Genomic DNA, 17,395 nt, shown 5'->3' with positions numbered 1-17,395 from the left:
GTTAATCAAGGAACCTGGACTGTGTATGTGAAAACATACGCTAAACTGACCAACTCATCTATCATGTCATAAAGGTAAGGTTCAGAAGAGAGATCTACATTCTAATGATAGTTAGTATTGGTATACATATGTAAAATAATTATATGATGATGAATTCCAAATACTATTGAATGACAATGAATAAATAACTATTGTAGGTTTGCGGGAACGTGAAAACAGAAAGCATTACACTCTTCAAACAAATTGCATGCACAGTTTGGTAATTATGTTAATAAAGATAAATATTCCATTAGGGAACTTCATCACACTGAAATTCCCTCATTAGAGAAACATCACTACATTATCGTCTGAAACCCAGTAAGAATTTGGTTGCCAAATTTATACATAGACAATCGATTGTTCATCCCAGGCAGCTATCTGTAATGCTTGGATGGAGCCCAAATGACCGAGGCACAAGTTACAGTATTATGAAAAAAATTAAGGAAAGAACTAAGAAAGACAGTTTGCAATGCTAGAAGTTGCTACCCTCTATGAACATAGCAGTGATAGACTTAAACAGGATTTTAAATTTATACAAAAATAATACCCATTGTTTGCCATAGCAATGGTTTGCCTTCTGCTGATTTACCAAACAAAACTGTTTCCATCTATCTTAAGTTTCAATATTTTTGTAAGCAATTGTCTTATTTAAATTGCCCTGCATTTTGTGAAAAGCCTTCAGTCCATGAAAGAGAAAGTGACATCAGAGGAGAAGAGAAAGTACAGTCCGGAGATCCATTATATTATTGCACCACCACATGCAAAGGAAAAGCTTTAAACCAAAACATACATGTGTAGCAACTCCACTCAACCAGTAGCAGTAATAGTAACAAGCGGGATCATAATTTTACTACCAGTGATGGCAGCAGAAATAGTTGTAGTTTCCATCGCAGTATTAGTTTTATTAGTTCTAGAATTCATAAAAGAACTAACAAGCACAGTACCAGTAGAATTAGAAATACCAATTTAGCAACATAACTGGTACTGCATCTACTACTACTGCTCATAATAATACTGATACCTAGTAGTAACACAATTCGTTCTAGAACTCTTTCTACTGCTACAATTATTACTAGTTTAACAGCAGTGGCTGCGAACTCTCAAGTGGTTAATAACCACTGAACAGGTTATCATGTCTGTTCTTGCGAGAGAGGGGCGCCCGCTACCTTTGTAAAATTATTTTAAGGAACCTGGGATTGGTAACCCTAGGTCTCCTGGGGGCAACCAGACGTGGTCTCCCTCTCACTGTGCTTAGAGAGGCATCAGCTTCACCTCACTGATGATCCCCAACAAGGGTGAAACACGTGTATGGGGTTGCTGGTGGTACTCTCGTTCAGATTGGAGTTGCCATTGTATTTCGGTGCTGGACTGCCCCTGGGCAGGACAAAGACTGATATGCAAATGGATATTTCCCATCTGTGAAAGGCACAGTGAGTAAAAGCAGTGGCTGCGAACTCTCAAGTGGTTAATAACCACTGAACAGGTTATCATGTCTGTTCTTGCGAGAGAGGGGCGCCCGCTACCTTTGTAAAATTATTTTTAAGGAACCTGGGATTGGTAACCCTAGGTCTCCTGGGGGCAACCAGACGTGGTCTCCCTCTCACTGTGCTTAGAGAGGCATCAGCTTCACCTCACTGATGATCCCCAACAAGGGTGAAACACGTGTATGGGGTTGCTGGTGGTACTCTCGTTCAGATTGGAGTTGCCATTGTATTTCGGTGCTGGACTGCCCCTGGGCAGGACAAAGACTGATATGCAAATGGATATTTCCCATCTGTGAAAGGCACAGTGAGTAAAAGCAGTGGCTGCGAACTCTCAAGTGGTTAATAACCACTGAACAGGTTATCATGTCTGTTCTTGCGAGAGAGGGGCGCCCGCTACCTTTGTAAAATTATTTTTAAGGAACCTGGGATTGGTAACCCTAGGTCTCCTGGGGGCAACCAGACGTGGTCTCCCTCTCACTGTGCTTAGAGAGGCATCAGCTTCACCTCACTGATGATCCCCAACAAGGGTGAAACACGTGTATGGGGTTGCTGGTGGTACTCTCGTTCAGATTGGAGTTGCCATTGTATTTCGGTGCTGGACTGCCCCTGGGCAGGACAAAGACTGATATGCAAATGGATATTTCCCATCTGTGAAAGGCACAGTGAGTAAAAGCAGTGGCTGCGAACTCTCAAGTGGTTAATAACCACTGAACAGGTTATCATGTCTGTTCTTGCGAGAGAGGGGCGCCCGCTACCTTTGTGAAATTATTTTTAAGGAACCTGGGATTGGTAACCCTAGGTCTCCTGGGGGCAACCAGACGTGGTCTCCCTCTCACTGTGCTTAGAGAGGCATCAGCTTCACCTCACTGATGATCCCCAACAAGGGTGAAACACGTGTATGGGGTTGCTGGTGGTACTCTCGTTCAGATTGGAGTTGCCATTGTATTTCGGTGCTGGACTGCCCCTGGGCAGGACAAAGACTGATATGCAAATGGATATTTCCCATCTGTGAAAGGCACAGTGAGTAAAAGCAGTGGCTGCGAACTCTCAAGTGGTTAATAACCACTGAACAGGTTATCATGTCTGTTCTTGCGAGAGAGGGGCGCCCGCTACCTTTGTAAAATTATTTTTAAGGAACCTGGGATTGGTAACCCTAGGTCTCCTGGGGGCAACCAGACGTGGTCTCCCTCTCACTGTGCTTAGAGAGGCATCAGCTTCACCTCACTGATGATCCCCAACAAGGGTGAAACACGTGTATGGGGTTGCTGGTGGTACTCTCGTTCAGATTGGAGTTGCCATTGTATTTCGGTGCTGGACTGCCCCTGGGCAGGACAAAGACTGATATGCAAATGGATATTTCCCATCTGTGAAAGGCACAGTGAGTAAAAGCAGTGGCTGCGAACTCTCAAGTGGTTAATAACCACTGAACAGGTTATCATGTCTGTTCTTGCGAGAGAGGGGCGCCCGCTACCTTTGTAAAATTATTTTTAAGGAACCTGGGATTGGTAACCCTAGGTCTCCTGGGGGCAACCAGACGTGGTCTCCCTCTCACTGTGCTTAGAGAGGCATCAGCTTCACCTCACTGATGATCCCCAACAAGGGTGAAACACGTGTATGGGGTTGCTGGTGGTACTCTCGTTCAGATTGGAGTTGCCATTGTATTTCGGTGCTGGACTGCCCCTGGGCAGGACAAAGACTGATATGCAAATGGATATTTCCCATCTGTGAAAGGCACAGTGAGTAAAAGCAGTGGCTGCGAACTCTCAAGTGGTTAATAACCACTGAACAGGTTATCATGTCTGTTCTTGCGAGAGAGGGGCGCCCGCTACCTTTGTAAAATTATTTTTAAGGAACCTGGGATTGGTAACCCTAGGTCTCCTGGGGGCAACCAGACGTGGTCTCCCTCTCACTGTGCTTAGAGAGGCATCAGCTTCACCTCACTGATGATCCCCAACAAGGGTGAAACACGTGTATGGGGTTGCTGGTGGTACTCTCGTTCAGATTGGAGTTGCCATTGTATTTCGGTGCTGGACTGCCCCTGGGCAGGACAAAGACTGATATGCAAATGGATATTTCCCATCTGTGAAAGGCACAGTGAGTAAAAGCAGTGGCTGCGAACTCTCAAGTGGTTAATAACCACTGAACAGGTTATCATGTCTGTTCTTGCGAGAGAGGGGCGCCCGCTACCTTTGTAAAATTATTTTTAAGGAACCTGGGATTGGTAACCCTAGATCTCCTGGGGGCAACCAGACGTGGTCTCCCTCTCACTGTGCTTAGAGAGGCATCAGCTTCACCTCACTGATGATCCCCAACAAGGGTGAAACACGTGTATGGGGTTGCTGGTGGTACTCTTGTTCAGATTGGAGTTGCCATTGTATTTCGGTGCTGGACTGCCCCTGGGCAGGACAAAGACTGATATGCAAATGGATATTTCCCATCTGTGAAAGGCACAGTGAGTAAAAGCAGTGGCTGCGAACTCTCAAGTGGTTAATAACCACTGAACAGGTTATCATGTCTGTTCTTGCGAGAGAGGGGCGCCCGCTACCTTTGTAAAATTATTTTTAAGGAACCTGGGATTGGTAACCCTAGGTCTCCTGGGGGCAACCAGACGTGGTCTCCCTCTCACTGTGCTTAGAGAGGCATCAGCTTCACCTCACTGATGATCCCCAACAAGGGTGAAACACGTGTATGGGGTTGCTGGTGGTACTCTCGTTCAGATTGGAGTTGCCATTGTATTTCGGTGCTGGACTGCCCCTGGGCAGGACAAAGACTGATATGCAAATGGATATTTCCCATCTGTGAAAGGCACAGTGAGTAAAAGCAGTGGCTGCGAACTCTCAAGTGGTTAATAACCACTGAACAGGTTATCATGTCTGTTCTTGCGAGAGAGGGGCGCCCGCTACCTTTGTAAAATTATTTTTAAGGAACCTGGGATTGGTAACCCTAGGTCTCCTGGGGGCAACCAGACGTGGTCTCCCTCTCACTGTGCTTAGAGAGGCATCAGCGTCACCTCACTGATGATCCCCAACAAGGGTGAAACACGTGTATGGGGTTGCTGGTGGTACTCTCGTTCAGATTGGAGTTGCCATTGTATTTCGGTGCTGGACTGCCCCTGGGCAGGACAAAGACTGATATGCAAATGGATATTTCCCATCTGTGAAAGGCACAGTGAGTAAAAGCAGTGGCTGCGAACTCTCAAGTGGTTAATAACCACTGAACAGGTTATCATGTCTGTTCTTGCGAGAGAGGGGCGCCCGCTACCTTTGTAAAATTACAATTATTACTACTCTTACTTTTTATAATATCACTGCTACTAACAATAGTATTAAGCAGCTACAGAAGTAACTCTTCACTTCTTCTTCTACTATTGCTGCTACTGCTACTAGTAGTAATAGTAGTACCAATAATGATACTAGTAGTATATCACTGCTTCTACTGCTACATGTATTACTAGTAGAACCAGCAGTAGCAGTACTATTTGTGGTACCACCAGTTGTAGTATTACTGGAACTAATAGTGATACTTCCATTATTAATCATACTACTACTATGTAAACTACTTCTACAACTTCTAATCATAATGATAGTACTAACATTTATAGTAGTTTTAGTGCTTCCTGCATTCATAGTACTTCTACATGACTGGTAGTAACCCTAGGAGTAATATTACTCCTACTATTGGTAGAACTAGAATTATTACTCTTGCTATTACCACTATTAATCCAACTGCTTGTACCACTAATAGCGATACGACTCCTACAGGTATTGATATTACTGCATCTGTCGTTAGTAGGGCAGGAACACTAGATATGACAACTTGTGAAAAGCACAAGAAAATGCACCCTTTCACTTTGCATCTTTGTTGCTCTAATGGATCTTCAGACTGAACTTCTTCTGCTTCTCTGATGTCACCTGCTATTCTTGTAATTGAAGGCCAAATAGTAGGGCAAATGCTTAAACATTTTTAAAAGACAAATTGAGGCAATTGTCAAAAGGAGGTAGAAAACAATATATGACTCATTCAAAGATGACCCACAGTTTTGTTTGGCTTGACACAAACCCCAAACAACTGATACTAGGTAATCATAATCTGAAAATACGATTTAATTTTAATTTCATTTCATAGAAAAAATACAAATCTAAAACTGTTCTACACACCCAAAAAGACAGATTTTTGTACACAATCCGGACACATCAGATACAAAAACATGTATATTTAAACATTACTATAAAGGTCACATCAAAAACACAACAAGAAATTAAATAGCACATTGATCTAATTATTCTGTTCACAAAAAGAAAGACCCAACATGTTTCTGTCATGAAAAACACTGTGGTCGGACATTCATGAGGGGGAATCCTGTTCCGGTTCTTATTAGATTTCCGAATGAGTGTATCTTGGGTGAAGAAACCTGATTTTTAAAAAAGTGGAAAACAAAAAACACAAAACAGGAGTCACCACAACTAATCATATTACAAATTAATCCATGTATCAACCACAAAGATGACATTCACAAGTAATGCATCATCATGTATATTTGTGAAAACACCAGCAACATTCTTTGCCAAAAAATACCTGCTGTTTATGCACAGTAGGATTCCGTTTAGTGGACAATAAATATTCAGGAGTCCTTCTCTATAGGACTTTCACTTCTTCAAAAACCCCTTTAATAGGCCTGAAAAGTAGCAATGCAACACGAAACCCAAAAAACACCAGATCATCAGGTGATCCCAAAAACAACATGTACACCTTGACACAGTCACCAAAATAACAACAACATTGTATCCCATACTTCAACTGGTAAGCATCACACAGTGTAAAAACCAAGTGCCAAGATGTCTTCATTACCCCACAGCACCGGGTACGTATCTGCACCTTAGTTGGCACCAAAAGTATGGATTCTAATTCCTATAGGTAAAAAAAAGTAAACATATATTCCCTCAATCACCTTTACACCATCAGCAGAGTACATCAGTCCAGAATGGGCATACATAAGATTGAGACTAAATTGTATGGAATTAGACATTTTATTCATGTAAACATTCTATTTCACATTTAAGCAATTATAATAACATTTAATTAGAGGAGTCGTGATTAGAGGTAAGACAACGCCAATTCACTATGTGAATTACCAAACTGTTTAGGGTGTTGGCCGTATGGGAATAAGTAGGTGAACTTCGTTTACCACTAGCTCAATCCCAGCCCTACAACCTTTCATATATAGCAGCATGTTACATTGTTGAACATAGCTTTACAACACCCCAGCCTTATTGAACACTCCCAAAGATTCTTTTTAAATTGAAAAAAATTGAAGTTGTTCATGCGGCTCTTCAAATGACCATTTTGGGTGGGAATAGTGCCATGTGGCTTTGGGCTACTATGCAAAGGCATGAATCGGATGCACGCAGAATATGCTGTGTTCGCGCAAATGAGCGTGGTGACGTACAGAGGCACGCACCAATATGCAAGAAACGTGCTGAAATGCAAGTACAAGCAGATGTCCTCTTGCAGACTGCTCCAGACACCTTATTGAGGCTTTTCATACTTCCTTTTCTCTCATGGCCTCTTCCAGGGGAGGTCCATCTGCCAAGATCTTCCGTTTTAAGAGGAAGAGCCACTCGTGGAGCTGTCCTGTGGGGAATCTCGTCCACTGAGTCAATACCGTTCATTAGTAACTTTATTTTACTAAAAATTGTCATAAAAGTAGTGCAACAATTAAAACAAGTAAGAAAAATATACATTGAGCATATTAATACATCAGTACAAGATAAGGTAATAAAACATTTAAAACCATAGTGTACCAATAGTACATCAAATAATAAAACATTTAATCGCATGTCAATCCTTAAATTATACAGCAAATGAACCAAATCCATTTGAAATTGTACTAAAAAATCGAGTGTAAATTCTGTGAATGAATTACAACTTTTGATCACAGTTGATTTAAAGACTTAACTCTCAATTTCAAAGCTCTTTTGGTGCTATTTTGGCGAAGATAGAGTGCTCTTGGTTGAAATGCAAAATGTTTGTGCTTTTTCCATGTTATAAACATTAACATTTCCGAACAGCGGAAAGAGCTTGGTTCGTCTCAAATCTTGTGTTGTATAGCAAAAAAATAAAAAAATGTTTTTAATCTTTAATACAGTATTTACACTTCAGGCACGTTTTTGATGCATTTCACTCAAGATATCGTTACTGTGTCAGGATTCTCCCACAGGTCACCCAAGGGCAGGGAATGTGATTGTTGGAACTGAATACATCAAAGCTCCCTTATAGTATGACAAATTAGGACTTTGCCATAATTTCAACCTACTAAAATGTGTTTAATGGTGACATCATGAATCCCTTGAGTTCCATTTTCAAGGGGAGGTTCTGTGTTCCTTTGGTAGTGCTAGTAACCTTTTGAACAGGAGATTTTCACTGACACACAAAAGTGTACATGTCTGGAGACCCCAGATCTCTGCACCATACAATATTGCTGAATTCAATTGCGCCCTGTACACCACAAAAGATTGCGTTATTGCCTTTTCTCCGTAGCAATTGGAGAAGGAGACAATACCGCCAGATTGACACCAGGTAACAACGTTAATAAGTTGATGAGAATTCCAGTTGTATATGTTGCCAAGATGAATTCTCAGGTAATCAAACCTTTCAACTTGCTCTGCTTTTAGATCGTTGACATTTAGAGAAATCCGGCAAGGCTCCTTTTAATGCCATACCACAGTCTTTGTTTATTTAATATTGATCAGAAGATCCTTACTTTTACATATCACAGCAAACTCGCTTGTCGGCTTCCTTATACCCATTGGTGTTGTTGACAAAAAGACTGCATAATCTGACACAATAGGATTCTTTGCTTTACTTTTTTCAATTAGTAAATATACTACTGAGCACAATTGTTAGATTGAAGGTAAATTCCTATTAGAAAGTACATGCCGCTGCCTTTAGAGTTTTTATTCATTTGTGTGTTTTCGGTAGATTTAGATTTGTGTTAACTGCCCAATTTCCCCACGGTGTCAGAAACAGTTCTACCTCATCTGCATGGTTCACACCAAATAGGAACATTAATGACAACTGTGCACACTGCTCTGGTCTGCTTCATAACAGACCCGGAGTGACAGATTCCACCGCTCAAGGCTGCCTACTGCCAAACCTCCACATTTGGGCCATGGTTTTCTGATTTTCTCAATGTCCTATGTTGCAGCGAAGATTCTTCCAAGATTGCACTCCTGTAACTAAAAAAAAGCTCCACACCCCTGACTTTTCACCTTATAAGTGCAAGTATGGAGAGGGCTTCTGAATGTAAACCTATCTTTCAAATAGCTTTGTCCTAGAAGTCTCTCCATAGTGATACTGACCAGAGGCTGGATATTGCTGGAGAAAATAGAGAAATGTGTAGGCAACAGAAAGAGGGATGATATTTCAGCCTTGTACAGCCTTGTATTGTGTGATAATACCAGCTTCAAGTTATTTCTTAGCCACACCTGAGGGCCATATATTGGATATATGCATTATCCTAAGTGATAATGACCATTCCTAACGTCTATTGCAGTTAACCTTTGTAAATATTTATTGTTTTGATATATTTAGACTGTATGTGGTTTTGTGGTGATTCACTTGTGAAATAATCTAAGAGTTGACTTGACGACTCCCAAGGTCTATAATATACATTATCACTTTGCGGTAAAATAAGATAAAACTGTGCATGCAATGTTGGCTGTTAAACTGCAGCTAAAGTCAATATTTTGGAATGAGATCAATACAAGAGATTGGTGACTGTATTCCAAGCATTTTGGTCCTATTAGAGGAGGTCAATATCGACCTCAATGTTGTAATTCCATTTATGATTTCCGTTGGTTATCTCCACAGCAATAAGGAGCCGATTTGACGCCATGCTGGGATGGGGGTATCTGAAAGGTGAGGCTGCTGAATTGAAGACTTATTGAAAGAGAAGGGCACATTTAAAAGGGTCGAAAGACCGACCTCAAGGCAGTCATACTTTTATGCTGCCTTAGGTGCAGTAGCATTTGTCACAACAATACTTACGATAGAGCCAGAAACGTGTGTTTTTATGGCCAAACTGTTAGCCCAGGAGCCACCCTATTGGCTGCGCCATTGGAACCCATCTAGAATTGCCATTTTGTAGACCTAGCCCGGATTGGAAGGATCTTTATTTAACTTTAGGTCCTAGGTACATGAAAGAGATATTCACCAGTCACACATGAAAATAGTTATTGGGGACTTGGCCAGCAAACACATGACAATAAGAGATCATGCTGTGTAGAGTATTGGAGGCAAAACAAAGAATGCATCTTAGAAAAGGCTAAGAGTTATGTTATATTATGTTGACTTACAGCGCGCACCACTGCCATTTTTATAGTCAACAGGCACTCTCATGTTTCTGAAATGGAACGTTTTAGTGCCATATCAAGCCTTCAGCAATGGCCATGTGGTTACCACTTTATGTGAAAACATGCATTTGTATAATGTTCAACAGATATATTCTGAAGAATCAATTGTCTCTCTAAATTAAACCATATGTTGTAAAAGGCTTATCTGAAAACAATTGCTTACAGTAGAGAGGAGGAATTTCTTAGATCCTAATGCCTGCATAGAGATCCAAAATCTTCTGTCAGGGGTGTGGTGAGATAGGATTGAAATATAGCAGGAGGTGGCATCTGAGGTGTGACAAGTGTCCCATCCACATTGGTCCCTGCTACTTCTTGTTGAGCAGAGTGCCACAGACACACATGCATTCATTCATGAGCCATTTTATGTGACGTCATCACAGCTTCAAAACAGAAAGGCACCGATCCCCCCCTCCCCTGCTCATCCTCGGGCAGCACACCAGTGGGAAGATCATCAGAGTGGTCTTGGTGTCCTTTCTTACTTGACAGCGCTCCGGTTTGATATGATACGATAAATCATTTATAACGCCCCTGTGCACAAGTGTTTCTAGGCGCAACAAGAAAAGGAGGGGGGACAGAAGGAGGACAAAACAACAATCTTACTAGACCTTGTATCAGTCACATCTCGCAAGTGCAGGGAGGTGGGGTGTGGGGGGAGAAGTGCTAAGGCAGTGGCGGAAATGGATAAGTGCAGGTAACTCAATCTCAATAAGTGCTGCCAGACGGTGGCTCATAAGTGCAGAGAGAACAGGGACTGTAGAGCAATTGGACATGAGGGACCCTGGGCCTGAATTCAGTGGGCGGCCAGGTGACTAGTGTGTTGAGCAGTCAGGGACATAAGCAAAGAAGAGAAAGCGGAAGCAAAGAGGAAAGTTTTGCGTTGCTTCTGGAACCGAAGGTGGTTCTGCTCAAGTTTGAGAGAGACAGAAAGGCTGTTCCAGAGGGAGGCCCCAGCCGAGGAAAGAGATCTCTGTTTGGAGAAGTGATTGACCTTCAGAGAGTTGGAGGTGGATGAGCGGAGGGCTGGAGAAGGAAGGTGTTTATGAAGAGAAAGTTGGAGGTAGCGCGGTCCCAGGCCCCAGAAAGCCTTGTGGATGATGCAAAGGGTCTTGAACTTGATCCTTGCAGCCACAGGGAGCCAGTGGAGAGATTTTGGAGCTGGAGAGATACGATCCCTGGGCTTGAGGCCAAGGACAAGTCTTGCAGTCCTGTTCTGGATAAGTTGTAGAGGTCGAAGAGTAGAGACAGGCAGATTCAGGAAGAGGTTGTTGCAATAGTCCATCCTAGAGATGACCAGGGCTCTGGAGACAGTGAGCTTCTGGGGGAAACTGAGAAAAAGCAGAATACCTCTGAGGAGGTGCAGCGGATATTGAGACTTCTTAGAGATGTCAGAGATGTAAGGAGAGAAGGAGAGGCTGGAGCCGAAGATGACACCAACATTCTTAGCCTCACAGGAAGGAGCAGGATGATTCCCCAGGTTGGGCGGCCAGAGAGAGGAAAGGAGGGAGCAGGTATCCTGATGAGGAGGATCTCAGTCTTACTGACATTAAGGCAGAGATCATTGGCAGCACACCATTCCTGAATTGCGACCAGACAGTCATGTATGAGAAAAGGAGCAGAGGTGGCTGAGGGGAGCCTGAAGAAGGACTGGGTGTCATCCGCATAACACTGAACGTTAGAGAAGAAGGTAGCAATGCAGTGGGCAAGAGATGCCAGGTAGTGGGTGAAAAGCCAGGGAGAGAGGATAGAGCCCTGGGGAACACCACAAGTAGATAGAGAGAGATAGAAGAGAGGAAAGACCAAAGTTGGATCTGGGAGGGTTGGTCAGTGAGAAAGGAGAACAACCAGGCAAGGGCCTGACCAGTGATACCCAGGTTGTTGTGGAGGCGATTGAGCAGGATGGCGTGTTTGACCGTATTGAAAGCAGACAACAGATCGAGAAGAATGAGGACAGAAGGAAGGTTAGAGTCAAGATAAGAGAGCACATTTTCTGAGGTGTTCAGGGGAGCAGGTTCTGTGCTTCTGGCAGATCTGAAGCCAGACCAGTGTTCGTGGAGACAACCAACAGATTTAGTATGAAGATTAAGCTGGGATATGACCAGCTTTTCCAGGAGTTTGCCCAGGAAAGGAGTGATGGAGTTCAGGCGATAGTTAGCCAGAGGGAAAGGACCGGCAGAGGGCTTCTTGAGAAGGGGGTGCACAAGGGAGTTCTTAAGTGGGAGCCACAGTGAGACTGAGAGTGAGGCCAGGAGAGATACAGAGCCTGCAGACCTGACATTCAAAGGAGGAGTAGTCATGCATTGGAATGACAGAAGCAGAGATCCACTCTGGGAAAATCAGGGCTACACCCCCACCAGGACGGTTGGTTCTGGGTTCGGAGAGGATCTTGTAGCTGTCAGGAAGGGGAGTGTGAAAACTCCTGACAGAGCTAGCCGTGAACTAAGTCTCAGTGAGACTAAGAACATCCAAATCAAGCTCTTCCAGGAGATGACAGATGTGGGAGGAATGTTTGACAGTGGAGCGAGAGTTGAGAGTAGCGATGTGGCACAGTTACCTTCCGTGGAGTGGTACAGGCCAGAGGTAGGCCCTGTGGAAGTGTTGGAGGAGCCCAACAATGGGCAGAGGATGAAGGAATAGATGGCAGGATAGTCAGAGAGGAGGAAGAGAGAGCCAGAGAGGTGGCAGAGGAAGGAGGCAACAGTTTGGCCAAAGAAGCAGCAGAGGGTGTCCTGGAGATGTAGCAGAGGAAGAAGGGGGCAGAGGAGCCAGAGAGGGGTAAGTAGCGATAGCATGAGAAGTAAGGAATATATAAGGCACAGGAAGCATCTATCAAAAAGAAGGAGATTTGCCTGAGGGCCCTGGACCAAGACAGTGCCATTTAGGTAAACATTAATGATGGTCTTAGAGGAGTGGAAGGGGAGATGAGTAAAAAGGAGAGAGAACAGAGACCATATGTGGGTCCATAGGCCTGCAGAGGGAACAACAAAGAGGATGTTGGTAAGGGTCTGCCTGGAAGAAGCACTGGTGTAGTTATCAGCGATAGGGAGGCCTGGCTTGGAGACCAGGATGTCCCTTTTGAGCTTCTTCCTGCCAGACTTAGTGAGAGGGATACAATAGCTGATAGAATCGCAGTTAGTGAAAATAGGGAAGATAGAGAGGACCATAGAGGGTGCAGGGTGGTAAGAGGGGGGGAGAGCCCAAGCAGGGGGTGTGGGATAACACTGGGGGCAACAGGTGAGAGACACAGAGGGGAGACACAACATGGGATGGTGGCACAGAACAGGAAAACATGGACCTTCCAAAAACATATGCAATATAGAAACCATCAACAAAACACAATACAGAACCAATGAAACCTAGAAGAAAAGAATGCAGGCAATGCAATAGAATGCCAAACACGAAGAGAGCAACACAATGGCAACCTACAAAATTAGATGCAATACAGAAACCATCAACAACACAAGGAAAAACCAAGACAACCTAGGCGAATGCAATAGAATCCAAATCCTGAAGAGAACAACACAATGTCAATATACTAGGGAAAAACCTAACAAAGGCACAGTACACAACTAAGGAACCTAGAAGTAGAGGAATGCATTCAATGCAAGGTACAATAGAGAAACAAAACAATGGCATTACCAGGAACACAGCACAGAGGAGTGACAATAGGATAATTCAGAGAATAAAGGGGCGAAGATGTGAGAGGCAGAAGAGAAATGCTGGTAGAGGCGTAGACAGGATTCTGGGGCCTAGGATGTGAAGGAGCACACGTGGCATAGGTTGTGAGGGAGTGTGCACGGCCTAAGCAGCGAGGGAGCAAACGTGGCCAGTAAGGCATGACCTGATGCAAGGGAGTGCACGCGGCTTGAGTAGAGAGACGCGCACGGCCTAAATTGCGAGGGAGCGCACATGGCCTAAGTTGTGGCATGACCTGATGCGTGGGAGCACAAGTGGCCTGAGTAGCAAGGAACATGCGTGGCCTAAGTTGCGAGGGAGGGCACGTGACCTAGGTTGCAAGGGAGCGCACCTAGGCAGGAGAGAAGGTGAGCAAGTGGGGGGTGTGAGGAAGAGTTGCATGGGCGAATGCATGTGGTAGAGGGAGAGGAGCACAAGGTCAGGGGTTGCATGGAGTGTAGCAGTGTTACCGCTCCCTGCACCTTCTTACCTTGCAGCTGCAGAAAGGATGGTGAAGTCATCCGTGCTCACAATCTGTGCTGCTATCCCATCACCGCCAAATACCTGCATCGCTCAACACTGCGGTCTTGTCTTGCGAGGGCTTTGCTGCAGAGGGTCCGAACCTTGGTTCTTAAAGGGTTGGAAGCGTGGACATAGCGATTGCGTGCTACATGTAATCGGGCAGTGTCTCCGGTGCACCTGCGTCGCTGAACACTGTGGCCTTGTCCTGCGAGGGCTTTGCTACTGAGGGTCCGAACCTCGGTTCTTGAAGGCTCGGAAGCATGGCTGTATCGTTAATATGCTATGTGTAATCAGGCAGTGTCTTCTGCGTACCTGCATCGCTCAAAACTGCGGCCTTGTCCTGTGAGGGTTTTTTTTACGCAGAGTCCGAACCTCGATTCTTAAAGGTTCAGATGCTGCAGATTTAGCAATTGTATGCTACATGTAATCAGTCAGAATCTCCTGTGCACCTGCATCACTCAACACTGCGGCCTTGTCCTGTGAGTGCTTTGCCGCAGAGAATCCGAACCTCAGTTCTTAAAGTCTCGGATGGCTGGACGTAGTGATTGCATGATACGTGTATACGTGATCAGGTAGCATCTCCTGCGCATCTGCATCATTTCTGTCCTAAGGTATATTTGTGCACACCAGTGATGGCTTCAGTCTGAGCAAGAACCCTCTCATTACGTTCTCTTGGGTGGTACGCCCATAGATGGGTACTTGTCCTGTGTTAACGTTCTCTTGGGTGGTACGCCCATAGATGGTTACTTGTCCTGTGTTCGTCTGGATATATGTGCATAATGAATTATAATGTCTCCTGCCCAGAGTTAGCAGGATATTGTGATCCCCATACTGGAGAGTGACAGTGTGAAAGTGTGGCCCTCACTTGTATGTGCAAATGCATTGCGTTTGGATTGTGGACAGCTGGGACTGGGTCCTTGTGGGACTCAGGCAGTAATAGAGAAAAAACAATGATCACCCATGATTCTTTCTTGTGGAATAGCAAACACATGTTTACTTGCTGCACCGTATTATACAAACCATTGTAGTCAAGTTGTGCAGAGAACCTCCTCTGTGATCATCCCGTCGCTATGGTACCTTAAGAACTGACTGGCAGGTGAAAATAGGAAAAATGTAAGAATATACTGAGTTGGTGTAGCAAAAATCTGCTCTTCTATAAAAGCATCGTCATAAAGCACTGAATAAAGGCCAAATTAAGGTGTCAAAATGCAAAATAAGTGGAATCTAGAGAAATAATTGATGAGTCCTGAGGCCTGAAACAAACTCTTGGCCATTGGCCTTTCAAAGTACAGGTAAGTGACCATTGGTCCTGGATAAAGTGTCAGAAGCAATCTGAGACGACTGAAACCAGTCAACCTTTCTGTTTGGGATGCTCGTCTATTGACTGAGCACCTTGTGCAATCACCTTGTTTTTATAATATATTGAGCAGATGAGAAGGGGGGCACTAAAAAAATGGAAATAAACTTCTCGCAGTGCTCACCTGTTCGGACTGATGGTACCAAATGTTTAGCCCATGATAAAGAGCTTACCTGGTGTAAGATAGGCACAGCTTCTCCTCTAGCCTTCACCCTAGACAGGTGGCGCACCAGTACACTCTAGGTTAGGACATCCTACCTTTGGTTAGTTAGCAATGGGTTAGAGGGATAGAATAGTGACTACATAATATTTTTGTGGAATATAAGTGAGCACATTTAAATGTACCGATACTTTCTGGATGTATACTGACTAGGACAATGTGGTCGCCGGTCTAAATACCCTCTGGTTCTCTTGTGTGTTGACAGTCCCTTAACACACCACCACCACCACAAATTGCACTACTCCGGCCTGATTTCGAAAAGCCTTTTACGATGGCACAATCCAAGTAGAAAACGCTTTGTAAATCAGGGACCTCATCTCTTACGTCTGTGTCCATTGGTGAATATTTAGGTAATAAGCCCTGAGCCTCCGGGCCATTACTGCATAAGGTAATGCCCCCCGGGGCCCATAGTTACAGGCCTGAATGTAGGCCCGGGGCACTCATGTTTTTTTTTTTCGGCTGCGAGACGCAATTCGTTTCACAGCAGGAAAAAAAAATGGCTGCGTGATTGGGATTACGGTATGGTAAGGCTCTGAAATTAGCCAATCAGAGATACCATATTGAGATGTTTTTGCTGGTGCCGGGTCCTAATGGTAGATATAAATGCACACAACTTATGATGTAATTTTGACGTTTGCAGCTAATTGAGAGTTGGACTGGTGTACCTGGCAACACGTAAGATCTTGGGCATAAAGCAGTTTCTGTTTTTTCTTGTTGTCTTTCTCCTATTGCTTTTCACTCTTTTGGTTTTACTTTTTTTAGTTTTTTTTGTTTTTACCAATGTATTTGGTATAAGGAAAATGATAGATTTAAGAACTCTGTTTTAAATGTCGTAATACATTTTGAGAACTATGAAACGTTTTTGAATGTCTATTTTATTCCACTGTATTGTTTATTATCTTATGTTTGTTAAAGGTTGATTAACCATAAAATTAAAATAAAGCACTTTAACCAAAACAATTTTTAAATGGTCTTTTAAGGTATTATGTTGTTCAATTCCTTCTGAGTAAAGGCACTGCTTAACAAATCCGCTTGTAACACCTTCTTGGCCAATAGGCTCATCTGCGTTAACCATCCTGTTCCTCGGGCACTCTTCACTAACCGTGAGTGGACTCTATCTCTCTATCAGAGAGATGCGATGGCCACTTTGCAGAAGGCCTGGCTGTCTTGCCGGTGGATGCATGACTCCGCTCCAGGTTCTTCTTTGCAGGAAGCCGGATCTGGAGCTGGTCAGCCTGCAGCACAGGCTGCACAGAAAGGCAGTCCTTCCGACTGAAGCTGGGATGAATATCCTTCTCACTAGCACCATGATTTTCTTGTGCATATTTTAAAGCCAGAGTTCTTGATAAATGGATACTATACCCAGGGAGCTAAATTTCAAATTTCCCAGAGATTGGTAGGGGGTGAAGTGGAGGGGGGGAATGAAGCGGGAGTATGTATCCCTGATCCTGCATGTTCTGTGAGGGTGACAGTCAAAATGGACCCCGAATAAGTGATGGGAAGGTTGGGCCTCCCCTGCTCATCTTTGCTTTCACCTTCCACTTACCATTGGCTTCACTGAGATGCCACTGATCACCAAACCCTGGGAAGTTAATAGGGCCCAACCAAATTTCCCTTTCTCGACCTATGACTAAACACTGCAGTGTAACTAGGATTACCCATGTCAGAATCTAAAGTACGGGCAGGGCTA

General features: G+C 44.0%; 1 long non-coding RNA gene across 1 annotated transcript in view; it reads left to right on the top strand.

Moving 5' to 3' along the window:
- Positions 1-17,395, top strand: part of LOC138493174 (uncharacterized) — a 169,948-nt gene that overhangs the window by 45,997 nt on the left and 106,556 nt on the right. The window lies entirely within an intron of this gene.

This window comes from Ambystoma mexicanum, chromosome 10 (assembly GCF_040938575.1).
Source record: "Ambystoma mexicanum isolate Mex_15411 chromosome 10, UKY_AmexF1_1, whole genome shotgun sequence".
In the NCBI taxonomy this organism is placed as follows: domain Eukaryota; kingdom Metazoa; phylum Chordata; class Amphibia; order Caudata; family Ambystomatidae; genus Ambystoma; species Ambystoma mexicanum.
This window is presented reverse-complemented; position numbering and strand designations above follow the sequence as displayed.